This window comes from Pinus tabuliformis, chromosome 5_1 (assembly GCF_031772625.1).
Source record: "Pinus tabuliformis cultivar Carrire ecotype Pingquan chromosome 5_1, CPIR1, whole genome shotgun sequence".
Classification (NCBI taxonomy): domain Eukaryota; kingdom Viridiplantae; phylum Streptophyta; class Pinopsida; order Pinales; family Pinaceae; genus Pinus; species Pinus tabuliformis.
In genome coordinates, this window is record NC_142305.1 from 589,651,051 (window position 1) to 589,659,542 (window position 8,492).

Genomic DNA, 8,492 nt, shown 5'->3' on the forward strand with positions numbered 1-8,492 from the left:
GAAGGCAACACCTTTACCATTCGGAGAAGCGCGGAGAGTATGCAACACCCAGGGAGGAAAACTGTAAGAGGCATTTCGGATTCTGCAGGAGGAGAGCGTTGGAGTGGTGTGGTGTACGTACGACTGGGTGCTAGAGGAGTGTGTTATGGAGAAAGCATGGGAAGAAGCCAAATTCATCCAAGCCCACATGATCCAAACCAGATTCAACGCAGATACAGTTTTAGCAACTAAGCTTTTGGGACTATATTCCAAGTGCGGGAATTTGGTCGAAGCTCGCCAAGTGTTCGATGGAATGTTTGAACCGAATGTAGCCTCATGGACTGCTATGATCGGTGCTTACTCTGGGTATGGATATGGTAAGAAGGCGCTGAAGTTGTTTATGAGATGCAAAACAAGGACCTGTATATAAGTGGCCACAACAAATAGCATTCTGGAGTCTGGACTACAAAATTGTGATTATAGCAAGGCTGTAGAGCCCTTCTAAAGTTGGCTGCCATGTAAAAATCTAGTGAGAGTTGAAGGCATTCACTCAGCTTTCTGCATCTTTGAGTCATCAATCCCCTCTTGTTGTGTATATATACAAAATGCAATGATTGCTGGATATATACAAAATGGGTATCTTGATGAAGCAGTGAAGTTGTTTCAAGGAATGCCAGAACGAGATATTGTATCATGGAATACAATGGTTGTAGGTTATGTACAGAGTGGGCATTTCTATGAGGCATTGACACTTTTTCAGGAACTGCAATCAACTGATATGAAGCCAGACTTGGACACATTTGCCGGTGTGCTTCCAGCATGTGCCAATTTGGTAGCTCTGGGACATGGCAAGTTGGTCCACAATTGTATAGTTAAAAATGGATTTCAATCTGATCATGATGATTTTGTGGGTAGTGCCCTGGTAGACATGTATTCCAAATGTGGTACTATAAAGGATGCACGTCGGGTTTTTGATAGAATGCCTAGACGTGATGTGGTGTCATGGAATGCAATGATATTAGGATATGCAATGCATGGTCATGGTAGGGAGACCCTCTTACTCTTTGAAGAAATGAAAGAGGCTGGCACCATGCTAGACAATGTAACCTTTGTTGGTGTCTTGTCTGCTTGCAGCCATGGAGGCTTGGTGAAGGATGGCTGGAAATATTTTCATTGCATGAGTCAGAATTATCACATGGAACCAAAGCTTGAGCACTATATGTGCATGGTTGACCTCCTTGGTCGTGTTGGGCATCTGGATGAGGTGCAAGTCTTTATTGACAAAATGCCAATAAATCTTGGACCAGCTGTGTGGAGATCTTTACTAGGTGCCTGTAAGGTCCATAAGAATATAGAACTAGGAGAATCTATGGTGCAACTACTTTTTGAGTTAGATCCTGAAAATGCGTCACCGTATGTGCAACTGGCAAACATCTATGCAGCGGCAGGTAGGTGGGATGATGCAGAAAATGTCCGGAAAATGATGAAAGATAGGGGGTAAAAAAGATGCCAGGATGCAGCTGGATTGAGGTAAATAACAGGGTTTATGTTTTCATGGCAGGAAACAGATCAAACTTACAGATGCAGGACATTTTTGCAAAGTTGGAAAGGTTGTTTGGGTATATGAAAGAGGCAGGATATGTGCCGGACACAGAGTTTGTGCTGCATGATGTGGAAGAGGAGCAGAAGGAACATGTTCTCTTCCACCATAGTGAGAAGTTGGCAATTGTATTTGGGCTTATCAACACATATCATGGGACAACCATTAGAATTGTTAAAAACCTTCGAGTGGGTGGTGACTGTCATTCTGCCACTAAGTTCATTTCCAAGATTGCTTTACGAGATATCATTATGAGATATACTAAACGTTTCCATAATTTCAAGGACGACAGTGTTCTTGTGGGGATTTTTGGTGATATGCTACTTAAAAATGGATTATACCCAGGCTGAAATAATGACAAACTTGTGTATATCTGCTCTGTGTTGCTAATGCACTTAATTTTTTCAAGAACTACTGTGTCGAGAGATTCTATTTATGAATCTGAATCAGATAAATTACTTTCGAAAATGATACTTCATCGTAGAGTATATATGTTTGGTGGCAAGCCTTAAATTCTTCAGAGAACGTTGTATTAAGCACTTCTTGAAGATTTGATTTTGTTAGCTTTTAATATTTTAGTTTACTATACTGCTTATAAATCTTTAGCACTCAAGTGTTGTAAATTTTTTAGTATGCTAGTTCTTAGTATAAAAGTATATGATATCTGTTATGAATGCAAATATATGAACCCAGAAATTACTCAATGACATATTGATCTTACTGAAACAACGAAATAAATGTAGCTAGGTCTGTAACAATAAATTCAACAATCTGTATCACGACAGATTCCAGTATACTAAGGAAATTCAGAAATAGATGCACACATACAAAAATTGACACTGTTGTTTTTGGACAATTGTTCCTGGAAAAACCCCGAAGGGAAAACTAGTGCAGTAGACGAGGGTTTTATTAATTCTTCAGCAAATTCAAGAGTACAAAGATCTTCTTGCTAATCTGGCAAAGCTCTAGCAATATACTACTGACAAAATAATCTGGAAGACACCCTTGTCTCCTTTTGCAATTGATCTAGTCTCTCCTAGCCTGCTTGCACTCTCCCTTGCCACTCACACTGAAGCCCAAAAATGCGCAATGCCTGGCTGAATAAAAACTGTACAGCCCCAGAAATGCTTCTAGGTGAGACGTTTAGCTTCCCTCTGCCTCTAGAACCCACTCGCTTTGCCTCGGGACCCTAATTCGACAACTTGCAACTGAAACATGGCTCCTCCGGCAACTCGCACCGGGAAATCTGGCTAACTTGCACTACTGTATTCAGCCTCCTCTTTCTTGTATCTTGGACACTGGAAAATACTAACGAAAATTCCTCCAAACTCCTGCTCTCAAATCTTTGTGGATCTCTCACTCTGATCCTTTCCCTAGATTCAATTGTGCCCTTGTTGAGTATTGCAACTGGGTAAGTCAAACTGCTCAACTTACCAATTGTATCTATCTTCAAGCCCTTCGACATGCTCTTATAATCTCTTGTTGGAGTCTCAACGGCCATGATTACATCTCAACCAATGACCAAGATCATCTTGACTTCATCCATGGAAGTCTCTGGAGCAAAATCAAACTTCCTTAATTAATTCTCTTTAATTAACCAATTTTCCTAGGTTAGACTTAGGAATATTTTAATTATGGCTAATTATGTTAATTAAGGCATCTCCAAGTCTTTTCTCTCAAAACCTTTTCTAGGTTTTGGAGATCTCGTGTTCCTTAGTCTCTTATACACAATCTGTGACCAGAACACCTGTCCGCTGCTACAAAAACTAACACATCCCCATGCTGCGATGTTGGTGTCATTATCTTCTTTCATCAGAATCATCATATGCCTATTCGATATTCCCCTGGTTTTGATACAAACACTGAAGCAGAATTTATGGCTTTGTGGACCTTGTTTTATGTCACCAATTTTAAAAACATTTTAAGCTGCAAATCATGGGAGATTCAAAGCTTGTCATTGATTGGTTGGATAGAAAAGTTTTCATTGAAGCCCTTTGTCTAGAACATATCCTATGGAATATCCGTAGTGAAATAAATAAGATGAAATGGTTTTCTGCCAAGCATATCCTGAGGGAATTGAACTCAAAAGGAGATCAGCTTTCTAAAGAGACTCTACAATTGCCATCTGTTTCTCTTGGCATCTATGAAATCCTAGATGGGCAGGAAATTCAAGTGATGGAGTTCCATCTTTAAAGAAAGGAAGTTTTGAGATGAACGATTATCTTGATAAAGATGTTTAATTGTCTATTACAGTTTATCCTTTTGGTCATTTTCTTCTTGGATCATTATCCAGATTAGATCAGGTTTCAAACCTGGTCTGACAATGTATATTTCACTTCACTATGAAAATATAAGTTTTATTTTTCAGGGAAAAAGAAAATACAGCAGATATATATTCTGAAATACAGCACCATGAAACTGTAGAACAAAATTTTAAACATCAAACATGAATCTTAGCCAAAATAGAATTAGTTTGAATCTCCAACTACACAACGAAAACTTTCCTAAGTATGTTTGCCAACTTACCCTAGATTTTCCAAGGTAGTATGAATGCTGCTCTTGGACCAACCTACTCTCATATCAACTAGTTGCAAGAAACCAAAACTCCATTCCAGATTTCTTTCTGAAATGCCAAGGCTTATTTTCATGCTTCTCCCCCACCCTAGTCCAAGTGATGATGTAGTTACTCCATAAATGTGTGGCCACTGCATAGACCAATGAATGGATGGATTTTCCAACAACCTCCACTTGAGTGATAAGTTTAGTTTCACCTACCATATATGGACAAGGTCAACCACATGAAAACGATGGTTTTCCGACTACCTGTAATCACCATTGACCAAGTTCTCAAGCTTCTGGATGAACATGTAAACTTGGTCTATTTTGGCTTCTTTGGCCTCTTTGATTTTTTTTTTTTGTCAGTTAGGCATTGTGATGGCATAGTATTTTCTAGTTCACAACCTGAGTTTATCTGGTCCCTGTGAATCTACTATTTTGGTAGAGATTTGGGGCCAAGTGCCTTAATGGTTGCGCTGAGCCTACTATTGTTCCCCTTTTTGTAATTTATCTTAATCCTTGAGTGATGAAAAAATAAAATATGGTTTCATCTTTTCTGAAATATCCTAATCTTTTTGCAGATGATAGATATTGGTAAAATTATAATTTCTATATATTAGAGGATCATGTTATTAACTTATTAGCATATTCAAATTGGACTGTTATGTTCAATTCTGTTCTAATAGAATAATTTTCTTTTGGATATTGTTCTATATAATATTTTCTGTCTCTAATTTTTTGAAAAATATCATTTCTTTTTCTAGATCTATCTTGAAATTGATTGTGCCACTACAAACATATTGCAGTAGGAAGAAGTTTCTTAGCTTTTCCTAGATCGAAATGATTTTATCTTTCATATAAGGACCTGTTTTGGGTGCATTGATTAGAAGGTTAATAAGTTCTGTAAATCATGTGAATCAACACACCATCCATGTGGACAAAACTCACATTTTCAAAGCCATTAGATGTTATTCACCATTTCTGATGCCTCAAATAAAACTGGAGGAAAAGAAACAATACAAACAAAGTATAGCATGTGTCACCATTCCTAGATCAGGAACAACTTCTGCCTTGAGGATTGAGCTTATACTCAAGACCATATTGGAGAGAAACTATAGAAAAAACCTTTGGATTCCTGCAAAGCAAATCATCCTTTTGAATTTGTAGATAATTTCAAGGAATCTGACACAACAAGAGGGGACTGATGACTCAAAGATGCAGAAAGCTGAGTAAATGCCTTCAACTCTCACTAGATTTTTGCATGGCAGGCAACTTTAGAAGGGCTCTACAGCCTTGTTGTAATCACAATTTTGTAGTCCAGACTCCAGAATGCTATTTGTTGTGGCCACTTATATACAGGTCCTTGTTTCATGCAATGAAATTTAATGTTTTATATTTCAAAATCTTTGGCTCAAGGTCATGATTTTGGAGGTGTTTTGTTTATTATTTATCAATCAAACAGTCAAGTACTCCTAAATCTTACATATGTATCCAAGATCTCCGGGTATTTCTGCATATTTTGTTTATTACAGATTCATTGCTTCAAGAGTTTGCATATTTCTCAGTGCTTTTGTAGGATTCTTTGGATCGTGTTAATGTATTATGTTTAATTTATAATGTCCTTTGAGATATACTTGGTGCGTATTGAAAAATGAGTTTAATCAGAATTTCAGCCAGATATTTTATCAAGAATGTGTTTTACAGATCTCATTTATGATTAAGAATGGAGAAGTGCTCATCACATGCCCTGCAAATACCATAATAACATGTATTTATGAGCACTTCTCCATTAGCAAAGTTGTTATGATGATCTCAATGATCCCACTGGTTGTTTCAATGGTCCACACTCTTGGCCTTCTATAACCTAATAACTCGTATTTATGAGCTCTTCTCCACTAGCAAAGTTTCTATGATGATCTCAATGATAAAATCTATTTAAATGATCGACCTGTTCTGGTATATCACTTGATGTATTTCTTAAGTTTTGTAATGTGCTCGGATACCAAAACTGATCTGGCTTTTAGAAGACAAATCCAACTAATTTTCAGTGTTAGTATAAGCATTTAAAACACACATACAACAAATAACCACAATGATTTTTATTTAATAACACATGCAAAAGAAGAAAACAACACAACATTCTTATCATCTACTACTAAGTACTATTACATGGCTTTTGTCCCTTAGCCGTGGACCATGGTTTCTCAAAGGAGCTGCCAAACATGTAGAGCAAGAAAACTAAGTCCCTGTTCTCTCATCTAGCTTCTAAGACTTTAAGAAGTTATATTTTCTTTTGTTTTCTAACTCCTCTCTCACTACAATAGTCTTCTTATGTTGAAACATTCACTTCCCAATAGATTTCTCATGGCGAGCGATAACTAATTCTTTTTAGTTTTAGTTGCCCAGCTCAAATGCTATCATGGGTTGATTGGTTGCTAATGCACAAACGGTAATTGGTCTTCAACTGCTTGTCATGTATTTTTATCATAGGTCCCTTAAGAATAAGTAGGCTTTTATACGAATCTTTCACGGCTTTACTTTATACACTGAAATGACATGTCTTAAGATATTGACCCCATTCAGGGCTTTACTATATCCCTCAAGTGACATTTCCCAAGAAATTGACCCTGTTCAGGGCCTCACGTTATCCCCAAAGCAATTTCCCAAGAGCTTGACCCCATTCCAGACGAAAAAAGGATTTGCTGGTAAACCCATACAAAATGAACATGGAATCTGACATAGGCTAGTTGTGTTTAACACAAAATTATAACCCACTGAATAGATAATATTTGGCATTTGTCATGGTTTGAATGCTGAACTAGTTAGTGAATAATTTTTGGGGGAACCAGCGCGAAACTGCTTCCAGTTTGCACAAGGGATAGCCATGGGGGATGTTTCCCAGACATCCCCATTTTCAGGAGGAAATAAGGACACATCCCCTGCCTCTCTAGCTACAGAGAGAACATGAAAATAAGTCTGGAGTTATGTTGCGACCGTGAGTCTCACCGGTTCAAAATCTGAGAAACCAATTTACTTATATCTAACATGAGCCTTATGTTCCAAGTTCAACTGATCAGCTCCTTAATGCTACATAAAAAAGGATTTCTTACTAAGCAATGACACAGTAGGAGACAACCTACTGTCACATCAAAACCACTAATGGTGGAACGAGGCATATGTAGGTAGAGGTTGTTTTTTTTACTTGTAGGAGAAAACCTGGGATGCATGTTTCTCACTATTAAGTAGCTAATTGTTTAATTAGCACATTTTCAAGTATAATTGCTGCCGTAGTTACTTGATGCCCCATTTAAACCTTATGGATGATGTGAGGTCATTTGTAATCAATACTTTAGCATTCCAGAATTTTAAGAAGGCTTCACACAAATCTCACCGTTAGAGTCTTGTTCATCAAACAAATATTCCCCAATGGATAAAGTTAATGTACAGATACAGAGTAGCTTTATATTCATCCATGGAAGGAACTATGCAGACAATTGCCTGTTTCAAGTAATTATTTCAGTATGTGTATTCTATGCAACCCATAAGCCATATTTCAGGCCCTTGGCTATGACATTGGAAGCAAAGGCACACCTTACCAGAAATGCACGTGGCCATTGCCTTCAGTTAAGCATGGTCTACATTGTACAAAGCAGGGAGGAAGAAGACTCCATGTTTAACGAAATCCCTGTGAAATTTCAGTAAGATATTGATATTATTTTTACCCCCAATCACTTACTGAAAAATAAAATGCAGCAAAGCTATGGGAGCATGAACTTATGTTGAAGCCCTGAGCTTTGCCAACTCAAAGTCAAAATTATAGATATTTCAAGCACTCGAGAGCCAAAAACCATCTTACACTTATGTTTTATGACTTGCAGCACTATCTTACTTCTTAAGTTCTATGATACCCATAAAATCATCATGATCAGATTGAAATCCATTTTTAACTATACAATTGTGGACCAACTTGCCATGTCCCAGAGCTACCAAATTGGCACATGCTGGAAGCACACCGGCAAATGTGTCCAAGTCTGGCTTCATATCAGTCAATTGCAGTTCCTGAAAAAGTGTCAATGCCTCATAGAAATGCCCACTCTGTACATAACCTGCAACCATTGTATTCCACGAGACAATATCTCGAAATGGCATTCCTTGAAACAGCTTCACTGCTTCATCAAGATACCCATTTTGTATATATCCAGCAATCATTGCATTTTGTATATATACACAACAAGAGGGGACTGATGACTCAAAGATGCAGAAAGTTGAGTGAATGCCTTCAACTCTCACTGGATTTTTACATGGCAGCCAACTTTAGAAGGGCTCTACAGCCTTGTTGTAATCACAATTTTGTAGT

At 37.7% G+C, this 8,492-nt stretch overlaps 1 pseudogene; it reads left to right on the forward strand.

Annotated features, from left to right (window-relative positions):
* Positions 1-589: 589 nt before the first annotated feature.
* LOC149166243 (putative pentatricopeptide repeat-containing protein At3g23330 pseudogene) lies at positions 590-1,929 on the forward strand (annotated as a pseudogene).
* The last annotated feature ends 6,563 nt before the right edge of the window (positions 1,930-8,492 follow it).